A 13,527-nucleotide genomic window follows, 5' to 3' on the forward strand; every position below is an offset into this window, starting at 1 on the left:
CTCTGCACCACCATGAGAGAGTAACCATCGTTTGCTGAAGTTAGAGAAAGCCTAATAGGCAGTGAAGACCTGTAGCAGCCAAAAACAAAAAACCATTATGAATGGAAAGATCTGAAAACAGGTTTTGACAGAGAAGAAAACCTAAATAGATAGATTCTAGTGGAATTAGAGGGGAACATGAATGAAATTATAGGAGAGTATACAGCAGAATAGAAAGGCAGACTTGTAGCAATTTTGCATAGTATCAGCTTTGATGCCTCTAGATATAATAGTAACAAAGAAAGGTTAAGGCTAGTTCTAAATATTAATAAATCTGTAAGAGCAATATATATATTTATTTATATTTAAAATCTGTATTGCTAATCCAGCTATGCTAAGCATGGTGTAAAGAAAAAAATGCTTTATATCCATGTTGATATTTTGTCATTTTCACTGACTCTGATAAAAATGATTAAACTTATTGCAGATATAAGAAACAACTAAATAGTAACATAATTTGAAACATTGAAGCATCATTACATTGGGAAATTATATAATATTCCAAATATTTAAAAAGTTCAGTTCAGTCACTCAGTCGTGTCCGACTCTTTGCGACCCCATGAATTGTGGCATGCCAGGCCTCCCTGTCCATCACCAACTCCCGGAGTTCACCCAAACTCATGTCCGTTGAGTCAGTGATGCCATCCAGCCATCTCATCCTCTGTCGTCCCCTTCTCCTCCTGCCCTCAGTCCCTCCCAGCATCAGAGTCTTTTCCAATGAGTCAACTCTTCGCATGAGGTGGCCAAAGTATTGGAGTTTTAGCTTTAACATCATTCCTTCCAAAGAAATCCCAGGGCTGATCTCCTTCAGAATGAACTGGTTGGATCTCCTTGCAGTCCAAGGGACTCTCAAGAGTCTTCTCCAACACCACAGTTCAAAAGCATCAATTCTTCGGCACTCAGCCTTCTTCACAGTCCAACTCTCACATCCATACATGACCACAGGAAAAGCCATAGCCTTGACTAGACGGACGTTTGTTGGCAAAGTAATGTCTCTGCTTTTGAATATGCTATCTAGGTTGGTCATAACTTTCCTTCCAAGGAGTAAACGTCTTTTAATTTCATGGCTGCAATCACCATCTGCAGTGATTTTGGAGCCCCCCCAAATAAAGTCTGACACTGTTTCCCCATCTATTTCCTATGAAGTGATGGGACCAGATGCCATGATCTTCGTTTTCTGAATGTTGAGCTTTAAGCCAACTTTTTCACTGTCCTCTTTCACTTTCATCAACAGGCTTTTTAGTTCCTCTTCACTTGCTGTGTAACATTGGATAATTATAATGTGCCTGGCAGTGTTTTCAGTGCTTTACATGTATTAATGCACTTAGTTCTCATCATAACCCTATTTCTCTTACCTTCCCCATTTTGTAGATTAAAAAAGACTATGACAGAGAGAGAGGTTAAGTAACTTGGCAATAATCACACAGCCCCAAGTGACAAAGCTAAGATTTTACTCCAGTATTCTGACTTTTAAGCATTCCAGTCTACACTGTTAGTAAAATAATTTTTGGATTAAAAAAAAAAATCTTTTCTAGTGATATTGTAAGCTTTAGTTTCCTTATCTATAAACAGGGATAATAATGTCTGTGTGGAAAAGGGGGCCACAGAGGATAAAATGGTTAGATGGATAAGGTGGCTGACTCAGTGGACATGAGTTTAAGCAAACTCTGGGAGATAGTGGAGGACAGAGGAGTCTGTTGTGCTACAGTTCACAGTGCTGCCAAGAGTCAGACATGACTTAGTGACTAAATAACAGCAACAACAATGTCTGCAAGATGGAATTTTTGTAATGATTAGATAATACAACATTTGTTAAAAGCTCTAGTGTAGGGTTTATCATGTATAAAGTCCTTAATAAATGGTATTTTTCATTTATACATCTGAATATCTTTATTGAGGTAGGTGAAATGTAATTCATCTGGGGGCTCACTTGAAATTTTGGAGATAAACAAAAGTATCTCTTGTAACTAAGATTCAGAAGCAAAAGAAGAGCTCATTCTGACCACTAATACAGCCTAATAAACAATAAGGAGTTCTAGGAAGGACAGCATGGATTTTTAAATGTACTTTTTAATAGATCATTATCTGAATAATAACCCTAACTTTTAAAATCTCAATTTCTTAAATAACCAGGAAGCAACAAAACAAAACAATTGCTAGCAGAGACCTTTTGGCCTGCCCTTCTAGCCCTACTCAATCTGCACTCAAGAGAGAAAATACCGTTTGGGAATGTGAACAGTGATGGGCTCTAAGGTGACTTATTTTTCTGTTTGCTTTTAAAAAGAGAGATGAGAGGATAATGTAGTTGTAATGGCTGAATTGTGTAATTATGGATAGAGGAAATATAATAATATGCTTCTCTAGCATGAAACAATAACTCTGATTCCTTCTCATTATTTTAAAAGTGAATGAACATGTATACACAAATGTTCTCGATGAAAGCCTAGTTTTGTAGGGTTATTTATGCAGGAGACCTTGCACATATATCCTTGTAAGACTAGGCTTCCATATTGGTGAAAACTAACTTGGATGGGATGCAAAGAAACTAAAGAAAAGCAGGTAATACTTTGCTCTTGGGAGGTTTTAGGAAATTTCAAAACATGGCTAGAACCGCAATACCAAAGAATCTCAAGTTTGTAACCAAGGCAACTCTTCCTGCTCTGCATTCAGGCTTTCCTGTTGATTATCTATTATAATGCCAATAATTGCAGCTGAGAGGAGTCTCTGTTTGTTGTGAGAGACAATTAGCACTTGAAATAAAATAACAGATCTAAATAAATTGGGGGACTCAACAGTAGGACCTGATCTCTTAGGAACAAGCAACAGCTTTGGAATAAGACTGACTCTTGTGTTTCCAGCAGCCTCCAGAGTAAGAGAGTCATCACTGAAAGTTATTTGAGGTCTCATTGGTGATTACTTCTGTTGTTATGGTTGAAAACCATTTGTTTCTTCTTAGATTCTTTTGGAAAATAGTTTAACAAATCCAAACCTGCAAGGAGGTGATACTGAATTTTCAATGATAGGCCTCTTCCAAAGATTTGTCTCTACATGTCACGCTTTGTTTAAAGTATTTCCTCCAATTACTGTCACAATTACTCTTCACCGTTATATAGACTGTATTTTAAATTGGTGTTTATTTTCATTCAGATGTGAATGGAAAGCTTTGCAACTTCTGATCTACATCTTTGCCTCACCTGCAATTTTTGCTTTCACAGTGAAAGTCATCATTAGTATTAAGACCATTTGCAGAAACCATTCCATGGCACAGACTCTCAAAATCAGTGTTTTAAAGAACTCATGGACCCATGACTCTTAGAAACTTTCCAAAGTCTCAATAAATCTTTAGTGTTTCGAGGACAAATTATTTTCCCTGATTCAAACTTAGTTGCTTTCAGAGTCTCATTTATTATTTGTTTAAACAAACACACTGGTCTATTGCTTCCATGTGATGAGATTTCTGCTAGAATGACACTCCTAGCCTCTCCCTTCAGCTATCTGATTTGTGGGTTCAACAGAAGAAACTGAAGGAGCTGGACTCAACCCCTTCTGAACTCAATCCCTTTTGGACTTTCCTTTTTCTGAGTAAATGTGTCCACAGGCTTCATGGATTCCCACCAGCCCTCTCCCAAGTGGAAAGGGCTCTGTTTCTAGGGGAAAGTGTCTTGCAGCTGTCAAACTATCCCAGCAAATAAGAAAAGAAGTTTTTAAAATTCAACAATAAAGGCAGATCTAAAGCCACATTCTCCAATCAGCTTTAGCAGTAATAAAGCTGTTGGTTTGATAGCCATCTGTTTAATCTCTTTTCTCTCTAAATTGGTTCTGAATTCAACTGGGAAAGAGGGATGTTATTTATTGGCTGCTCCAAACACCTAACATGTGTCTTCCATATCAAGTGTAGTTGATAAATATTAACTAATGACAAAGTCATAGAATGTAAACGCTACGAGAGCAGAACCTTTGTGTGTGTCATTCAGTGCCGTTTCTCTAGTACATAGAAGTTATTAAAAAATCTGTAAAGTGGCTGAAGTTATAGCTTCTTGAGTTCAGATCACAAAGATTCTTACATTTCAGAATAAAGAGTTTGGGACTTCTTTTTTTTTTTTTTTTTTGTCATTGACACCCAAAAGATGGATGAAAGATGGTCTCAATGTAAACAAAGGAACTAGAACCATGGCAGAATCATTGAATTATTTACAGGAGAGACTGGTAGTGTGGTCTGCTATGGATTGGAATTGGGGCTTATCTATAGCTTTTTCTCTGGCCCAGGACCCCAGGACTGGGAAATCTCAAAGGATGGAAAAGGAACAAAGAGCACAGATATGGACCAGTGGTAAAGGCTGGTCCTAAGGAACACAGGAAAGGATGTGAGGATGCAGAGAATGAATCCTAAAGTAGGAGAGGGAGCCTACACAACATTGGGTATGAAGCCATGCAAGACAATGTCTCTGAGCCACTGCTCCCAGGGATAGAAAATAGAGTGGTACAGGACACTGGTAAAGATGTTTATGAAATAGGAAGCTGTTCTTTTTAAAATTATGTTTATTTATTTATTAAAAGACCCTGAAGCTGGGAAAGATTGAGGGCATGAAGAGAAGAGGGTGACAGAAGATGAGATGGTTGGCTGGCATTACCCAGTCAATGGACATGAGTTTGAGAAAAGGAGATGGTGAAGGACAGGGAAGCCTGGCATGCTGCAGTCCATGGGGTCCCAAAGAGTTGGACACGACTGAGCTACTGAACAGCAGCAACAACTTACTGATTTAGCTGTGCTGGGTCTTAGTTGCAGCACTCTTAGATCTTCACTGAGGGATGCCGGATCTTTAATTGCAGCATGTGAACTCTTAGCTGGAGAAGACAATGGCAACCCACTCCAGTACTCTTACCTGGAGAATCTCAGGGACGGCGGAGCCTGGTGGGCTGCCGTCTATGGGGTCGCACAGAGTCGGACACGACTGAAGCGTCTTAGCAGCAGCAGAACTCTTAACTGCGGCATGTGGGATCTAGTTTCCTGATTACGAATTTCTCCCTCCCTGAGTCTCAGCCACTGCAACACCAGAGAAGTCCCAGGAAGCCATTCTTGATGGCAAAGACAGTGGACTTTAAAATTCATACTTTGATCCTATTTGACAAAGAGATAGGAATTGGCCATGAGAGCTGAAGCAGGACAGACTAGTCTGAACCGGACACAAGTGAGGAAGGCGAGCACCTGAAACTCTACCTGTTCGAAGGGGCGAGAGCCTGCCAGAAACTCAGAAAAAGGGCACGTAAGAGGACTACGTGCGGGGGTGCTAAGTTGCTTCAGTCGTATCCGACTCCCTGAGACCCCATGGACTGTAGCCCCCCAGGCTCCTCTGTCCATGGGATTCTCCAGGCAACAATACTGGCGTGAGTAGCCATTCCCTTCTTCAGGGGATCTTCCCAGGGATGGAAACTGCCGTTTCCCGCATTTTCAAGTGCGTTCTTTACCACTAGCGCCACCTGGGAAACCCAAGAGAACTACAGGCAGGTGCAAATGAGAAGACTTAAGAACTGATCCTGCTGCTGCTGCTGCTGCTAAGTCGCTTCAGTCATGTCTGACTCTGTGCGACCCCAGAGACGGCAGCCCACCAGACTCCCCCGTCCCTGGAATTCTCCAGGCAAGAACACTGGAGTGGGTTGCCATCTCCTTCTCCAATGCATGAAAGTGAAAAGTGAAAGTGAAGTCTCTCAGTCGTGTCCAACTCTTAGCGACCCCATGCACTGCAGCCTACCAGGCTCCTCCGTCCATGGGATTTTCCAGGCAACAGTACTGGAGTGGGTTGCCATTGAGAACTAATCCTAGAGACCTCAAATCAAAAACAAAACAAAACAAAACAAAAAAAACCATTTCACACCACAAGAGTGTAGAAGAACTGGGGCAACGCACAGAGATTCGAGGTCAGAAGCTGTTCTTGTGCTTACACGAACTTCAGGTTCCTAAGAGGAATTGGTATGTCAACTCCACGGTATAGTGTTTATAATTTGTTGTCCATAATTAGGCCCAAGAATAGCAAAATAATATAGCTCTCATTCCTATGTATGGATTCAGGCATTCCCCAGAACTCTCTTAATGAAGTCCCCGAGGCTACCTTTGGGGTATGTTATATATAGGACTCACCTATTAGTTAATATTATGGTGCCTGGCATGGGCAAGAACGTATAAACAGAATTGCATAATTCTGTCCTGTAAAGCACATTAGTTGATCAAGAGTCCCAGGAGTTCTGGGGTACTGTCTGAATGCAGGTGTGGAGTTAGAACACCTGGGTTTGAACTCTATCAAGCCACTTCCTAGCTAGCTGTGAAAGCTTGGGTCAGTCACTCCTCATTTGTGGCTTCAGTTTCCTCATCTGCATAAACGTACACATAGAGATTAGAAGAGTGTTTGCAGTATAGAGCTGAATATAACAAGGTAAGTCAGGTACATTAAATAAGTGTTTATATAAAATGAATTGATCATCTGCTTAGATAAATTTCATGAGTTTTTTCAACGTAGATAATTCACATAAAAACCTTTGCCCTGTGACTGGCATATGATTGTGTTCATAGAAATGGTGAGATTTACTATTAATGGGTCCTAAACATGTGCTGAGTGCCTGCTGGGTACAGAGTGACTGCCGCATATGAGCTGAAAGTCCAGCCATTGCTATCTAACCATCCTTTATATGGGTTGATCAAAAATTTCGTTCTGGGTTTTTCCATAACATTGTACAAAAACCCAAAACAAGCGTTTTGGCCAACCCGATATTTCATATTTAGTCTCACCTCTTTCAAAGCTGATAGTTTTCCTTTTCTTTACAGTAGCACTGATTTTTATTTTTATTTTTTGCTTTTATGTAATAAGGTTTTATTAAAGTATAAAGGAGATAGAGAAAGCTTCTGACTTAGGCATCAGAAGGGGGCAGAAAGAGTACCCGCTTGCTAGTGTTAGCAATGAAGTTATATACTCTCCAATGAATCCAAAGAATGTCTGGAGGTTGTAAAGACTTCACCAGACCTACTCCCATAATTTACATTTTAAGATAACAGAATTAGCCAGAAGGTTTAATCCAGAGACTGTCCTCAGGCAGGATACATCCTTGTAAAGACCAGGTCTACTCCCATAATTTACATTTTAAGATAACAGAAGGTTTAATCCAGAGAGTGTCCTCAGGCAGGATACATTATTGTTATATAATCCTAAGGAATGTAGAGAAGGAAAAAAAAGTTTGTCCTTTCTTCCTCCTTGAGAATTTCAGACCCCTCTCTCCTTTGGGACCCCAAGACTCCTTATCAACCTGCCTAGGAAATGACTCTCTCATTCCCCCCTTTTCTTTTAGGAGAATTATGTTGCCTAGGGAAAAGGGGCGTCATTCTCATTCCATAACTGCTTCTGAGCTGACAAGGGGCGTTGTCCCTAAATTGATGAGGCAACATATTCTCCTAATCCTCATATTGAGGATATCTGATACAGGGGCCCCAAATAGTAGTTGGAGGAAGCTACAGCAGTAGCAGGAATTTGAGCAACCATTTGTAACTTAAAAGCTTTCAAGCGTACAGTAGCACTGATTTTTAAATAGTATTTATTTATTTGCTTATTTATTTATTTTTGGCCGTGTTGGGTCTCTGTTGCTGCACACAGGCTTTCTCCAGTTGCGGTGTGTGGACTTCTTTCTCCCTGTGGTGGCTTCTCTGGTTGTGGAGCACAGGCTCTAGGGCACACAGGCTTTAGTAGCTACGGCACATGGGCTCAGTAGCTGCAGATCCCAAGCTCTAGAGCGCAAGCTCAGTAGGTTGTGGCTCACGGGCTTCATTGCCTTGTAGCATGCAGGATCTTCCCAGATCAGGGATCAAACCTGTGTCTCCTGCCTTGGCAGGGAGATCCTTTACCACTGGACCATCAGGGAAGTCCAGTACTGATTATTTTTCTTCCAAAAATATAAGCAGTATGTGAGTGTTTACCTCGTCCAGCCTACCTCTCCTCTTCCCTATAAAATTTTAGTAACAGGTGACTTGGTAAGCTTTGGACCTTCTGCTCTTCTCATCCTGGGCTCATTCAAGGGTTCTTATTCCCACTGCCTCTTTCCTTCACCTTTCTCTCCCTTCCTTGTTTCTTCATATATTTCTAAGTCTCTATTATGTACACTATATATTGCTAGAAGCATGTTCTCAAGCATTTAGCATGTACATGAGGAGATAATACATAAAAAGTTAAATATAAGACTTGAATGGTCATGCAAGACACAGCTGCAAGAGATATACCAAGGCTGTTTATGCTACATGGTCAGTGATATTCATTATAGACCTAGTATATCACACTGTTGATCAGTGTTGTTTGTCCCTTCTTGCACACACACGTGAAGATGGCTTTATTCTCTAAATCATGAAGATGTAGACATCATCTAGTTCCAATGATGCTAGATGAATTTAAAATCTTAAGCAGGAAGAAGTTAAAGATCCAAATGACCACATAAAGAAAATTCAGTTATCAGTCACATTTTTGGAATTTGATGCACTTATTTAGAGTTTGATGCCATTATTTAAAGGGGCTCCCGAAAGCACCACCAAATTCGTACTAGGGCATGGGTGTGCATAAAATGTGAACAGAAAATTTGCTGACTAACTATATACAGAGAATTATTCCAAGTAATGATGTTTTGATAAATTGAGCTGTTGTATTTGGAAAATGTGAAATGAACAGATACTCATGTAGGAGGAAAAACTTAAGCAGTAATGCTAAATGGACTGGGGTGATAGTTGGTGGCAAGTTCATATGAACATGAAATGTAAGGGGGCGCAGAAAAGAAGAACAATATGATTTTATGTGGACCAAGCCAAGAAATCACAGCATAGATCAAGGGAGACATAGGCTAGTCTGTTTTCATCTCCTTGGTAAAACACTTTTGGAATAATACACACAATCTCAGGATTTAAGTGCAAGGAAGATGTTAAAAAACAGGACATTCCAATGTGAAAAGTACAAGTGATTATAAGGATCTGTCAGATTGATTTATGAGGTGTGACTGGCACAACACCACCTAAATCTGTGCATACATGTGAGCATCTTACAGAAAACAAATGATTATCAAAATAATTATAGTGTTTTTTTTTTTTTTTTTTTTTTTTTGCAGTTCTATTGTCAGGGATGAGCATTTGTTGGCTTAAGATCCCTGGCCTTGAAAAGGAGATTATTTTAAAATTTGTCATCAGACAGACCCTATCCAGGAAATAAAAATCTGTGTAATTCACATACAGTTGTTAAATTCAAGCTTACTTGTAATAAGCTGAAGAAACTGTGGTTCTAAAATGGTTCTAGTGGCAATGGAAATGAAAAATAACCTTAGCTGATGGATAACTAGTAGCCGTTGATAGATTTATTCTTTTCCAATAACCCAAGTGTTGGGTTTGAAATTTTATAAATATAGCATCTTAATGGGAGAAGTGATTATATAGTATCTTAAAGAGAAGGGGGTGGCAGAGGATGAGATGGTTAGATGGCACCACTGACTAAATGAACATGAATTTGAGCAAATTCCAGAAGATAGTGGAGGACAGAGGAGCCTGGTGTGCTGCAGTCTACGAGGTGACAAAGAGTTGGACAAGATTCAGTGACTGAACAACAACGACAAAGGGAGATGTGATTAATACTTTAGGAGAAGAGAGGTAACTAGAATGGCAGAAAGAAATGAAAAGCAAGCAAAAAAGACTAAAGGATGAGAAGTTTCTTAGGATAGATGAGAGAGCTTGGGCTAATTTAATGGTCATCAGGAAGGTGCTTAAAAATTACCTTGTTCATTAAAAAAAGATATAAGCTATAAATTACTAAAATTATACGAGTATATAAGGAAAACACGAATGTTTTAAATATAGGATAAAAATAGTTCTTGTAGGAGCTACTATTTACTCAAAAGGCTGACTCTGCATATATCAGTGTTATGAAAGAAATCACTTTAAATTCCTTATGTAATCAACTGGCATTTTATAGTGAACTGCAAAAACCCAGCAAAGGTGAAGAATTTTAGAATACCTGTTTCTCAGAAATGATTGCCTTTTACATATAAATGTACTTTAGAGTATATTCAGCTTGAGTTATTTTCTGTTTGGAAATAATTGCCTCTAAGTGGTATTAAAAAAGGAAAGTTATGGGCAAACACACAACTTGTAGAACTAAGTAATTTAATGATTGTGGTTCCTCATATATTTATGCTTGAGTTTATGGAAATGTGTTTTGAAATTCATGTAGAGCACTGAAAAAAAGGTTATAGGACAAATGATTCAAATTGAGGTCAATCAAATCAAAACATCAATGCACCTCACAGTACATTTATTTTCAACATAGGCACAAAATAAGCTGCATGCTCACTAAAACAAGGCATATACATTTAAAATTTTATTTTAGTCAGAATTAACATCTTTTGAAAAAGCCAGTTAGTTTCATGAGTTCAAAAACCTCCCATTGCCCGTCACTGTTTTTTGAATCAAATGAACAATTTTTAGCTTATAAGCAGCTCAATTATCTTTTTCAGCCTTCTCCACAGTATAGATGACTCAGCCTGCTTTTCCTATTTCATTAACTCATGGCTTATAATTTAATAGTTGCTTACTTTGTAAGTAAGTAGAATAATTTTATACCCCTTCCTCATCATAATGAAATTCTTTCAAATTCTTAGAAGATACCACATGTGTTCCTTCTGAACTAGTTGTTACAGTTCAAATGCCTACAAAGGCCATGTAGGTAATACAAGTAGATACAGTGAATTTGGAGGGGACCAGACACGTGGGGGAGGACCTGTTTGAAGGTCAGCCTCTGCAGGATTTTGAATGTTGATAGACTATAATGATCGGCATGGTTGCTGGCTTTTCCACTTCTTTAAGAGGAGCCTGAAATCTAACTGATGTGAAACTTCCAACTTTTAAATGTGGGAATTGATTCAAAGAGAAAAAATGTACTATCTAAACTCTAAAAGAAAATAGGTTTCCAGACTGAATAAGGTCCTTGAACTTTTATCTTGTTTTTTTTAAATTTTTTCAAGCATCTGAAATCTTTTTCATAACAAGGCAGATCTGGGATTAGTTTTTGTAGCCATGGCTGGCCCATCAAACTCTGAGCCCTTCATGTCCCTGTGCAAAGGTTCCTGGGGCCTTGGCAAAATGCCTGGACACCTCTTGGCCCTTTCAAGGACTGGAGAGGTCATGGCCACAGCCCTTGGGAGAGAGGCCCCAGGGCCAGCTGGTTCAAGGAGAGGAGCTTGCCCCCAGCATTGAGGATGTGGCCCTGGGTGTGGCTGCCCACCTGGACCCCCGAAGAGCACACACCTGCGGTTTGGGTACCACCTGGACACACACATCATCTGTTATAATCCCTGCAACCACAGCTGTTTTGCTTTCCTGGCCAGGACGCTTCATTTTCCAGGTCATCCAGGAAAGGAACGGAGGTGGCCCGTGGGTGGGACTCACGAGCGACCTCTTCAGTAGAATCTGGTTGAAGGTGGAGTTAGCTCCTCCAGCCAGAAGCCTGTGCAGCTTGACAAACAACCTTATGGAGATGTCCTGGCTTTTGGGCTTATCTACAAAAATAATCTATAAACAATAAGAAGAATAGAGTGTTAGCTGTTTTTTGTTTTGTGTTTTTTGGCTGTGCTGGGTGGGTCTTCATTGCACTGTATGGGTTTCTCTAGTGGTGGACGTTTAGGATCTTCCCGGACCAGGGATCGAACCCATGTCCCCTGCATTAGAAGGTGGATTCTCAACCACTGGACTACCAGGGATGCCCCCAAGTATGGAGTTTTATTTGAGCCAAATTGCGGGCTAACCCAGCCCCCACTTTCCATATAACTCTGAGAAAATGACTTTGCAACAAAGTTTTATGTCTTGTCAGAACAAAGAACATTAAACTAGTCAGGGTTACATTTCTTCAAGGTTTTTTTTTTTTTTTTTTTTTTAAAGAACAGCATGTACACAGCAAGTGACCATGGCCTTGCCCCTGGGAAGGGAGTTTTATCATGGAGAAGGACCAGCATTGGCACCCTATGAAAAGGGGAATTTAATCTTTATTTTTATCATGGACATTCTTTACTTCTGGCCAACATGCCCTTTTTCTTTCGTAATTAAAGCAGATGTACAATGTATGTTTGATCAGCCACCAACAGGCTCTTTTAGTTAGCCTAAAATTCAAGTTAACTCATGTATGGGCCAGAATGACTTCCTTGTATTTCAGCATGTGAACATGTCTTTTTATCACACCACTCACGTCAAACTTTTCTGTCCTTTTTTGTGGGGACATCAATTCCCATGATGGTGCCCCATCCTTGGCAAGATGCCAAAAAAGAGAAACAAACTGGGGTGGCAGGGGGAAAGCCTTCAGCCAGTGGCACCCTGGTCCTTGAATTTTTAGTTTTAACCACTATGGCAAACTCGAAACCAACTAAACTCCCAACCCTCAATTCAATTTTCTACCCTTGTATCTTTGTTCACACCAGTTCGTGGGCCAGGACAGGTGTTGTCCTTTTTTTTTTTCCTGTCAGTTCACTCTGAAACTTATCCTGATCCTCTTCTTTAAGAAATACCCTTTCTTTTCCTCCAGATCTCTTTTTTCCTCTAGATCCATGTAATATTAAACCCTTTCCTACCTGAAGTCTTCCTTGTCTTATTCATTTAAATATGTATTTTATTCTCATTGCTCACTGTATAAAGTCCTTTAAGGCAGAGATTATTTTACTCTGCCTGACACTTAGGAGACATTCAGTAAATGCTTGTAGAATTGAAATGAGGGCTATAACTGACAAATGTCCTGTCGGCAACGTTTTTCATGGAGACTCTTACTTGAGCTGAACCACGTAGAGTTAATATTTACAAGGCTAAGGTCTAGGGGAAAAAAACCAGTTAAATCACGTTTCCTTAACAGATGGTGCATCTGTGTTTCCTAATGTAATATCCTGACTGTGTATAATTGTCATAATTAAGTAATAGTTGCCTGTACTATCTTTGGTAAAAAGAATCACTTCTATATGTGGACTTTAATATCCCAATCCTCATCGGCAAATGCTCCTGCATTTATCTCAGGGCTGTTTCTCGTAGATTTCCTTCTTTGACCCCCAAACAGTTGATGAAGCCCTTCTTGGTTTCAGGTTGTGAAGGTAGGCAGTTTAGAGAAAACCAGGCCTATGTAGTTAATTCCTGAACCGAATTTTTTGGCTTTCTGGTCACTCTCAGCTAGGTCTAACGCTTGAGTTAGCATCACTTGAAACTCAGCAGACCTTGAGGAGTGTTGATGGATCTTTTTTCACTCACTTGAGCACTGACTACACTTACCAATAGAAGAAGAAGAGCTAGAAATTGTTATCATTCATACTTCTTTCTGTTTGATCTGTATAAAGTGCACTGTTTTCAAGACAATTGGGTAGGTGGTGGAGAGATCTTTAAAACTGGCATCAAGAGACCAGCTGTTTGATCTTGAAAAGCAAGGAGATTACCTGAGCACCCCAGGTCTAGTT

At 39.7% G+C, this 13,527-nt stretch overlaps 1 pseudogene; it reads right to left on the reverse strand.

Moving 5' to 3' along the window:
- Nucleotides 1-11,131: 11,131 nt before the first annotated feature.
- On the reverse strand, nt 11,132-12,327 carry LOC129638302 (ribosomal protein L18-like; annotated as a pseudogene).
- Between the last annotated feature and the right edge of the window lie 1,200 nt (nt 12,328-13,527).

The sequence above is a fragment of the Bubalus kerabau genome, chromosome 1 (genome assembly GCF_029407905.1).
Source record: "Bubalus kerabau isolate K-KA32 ecotype Philippines breed swamp buffalo chromosome 1, PCC_UOA_SB_1v2, whole genome shotgun sequence".
Classification (NCBI taxonomy): Eukaryota; Metazoa; Chordata; class Mammalia; order Artiodactyla; family Bovidae; genus Bubalus; species Bubalus kerabau.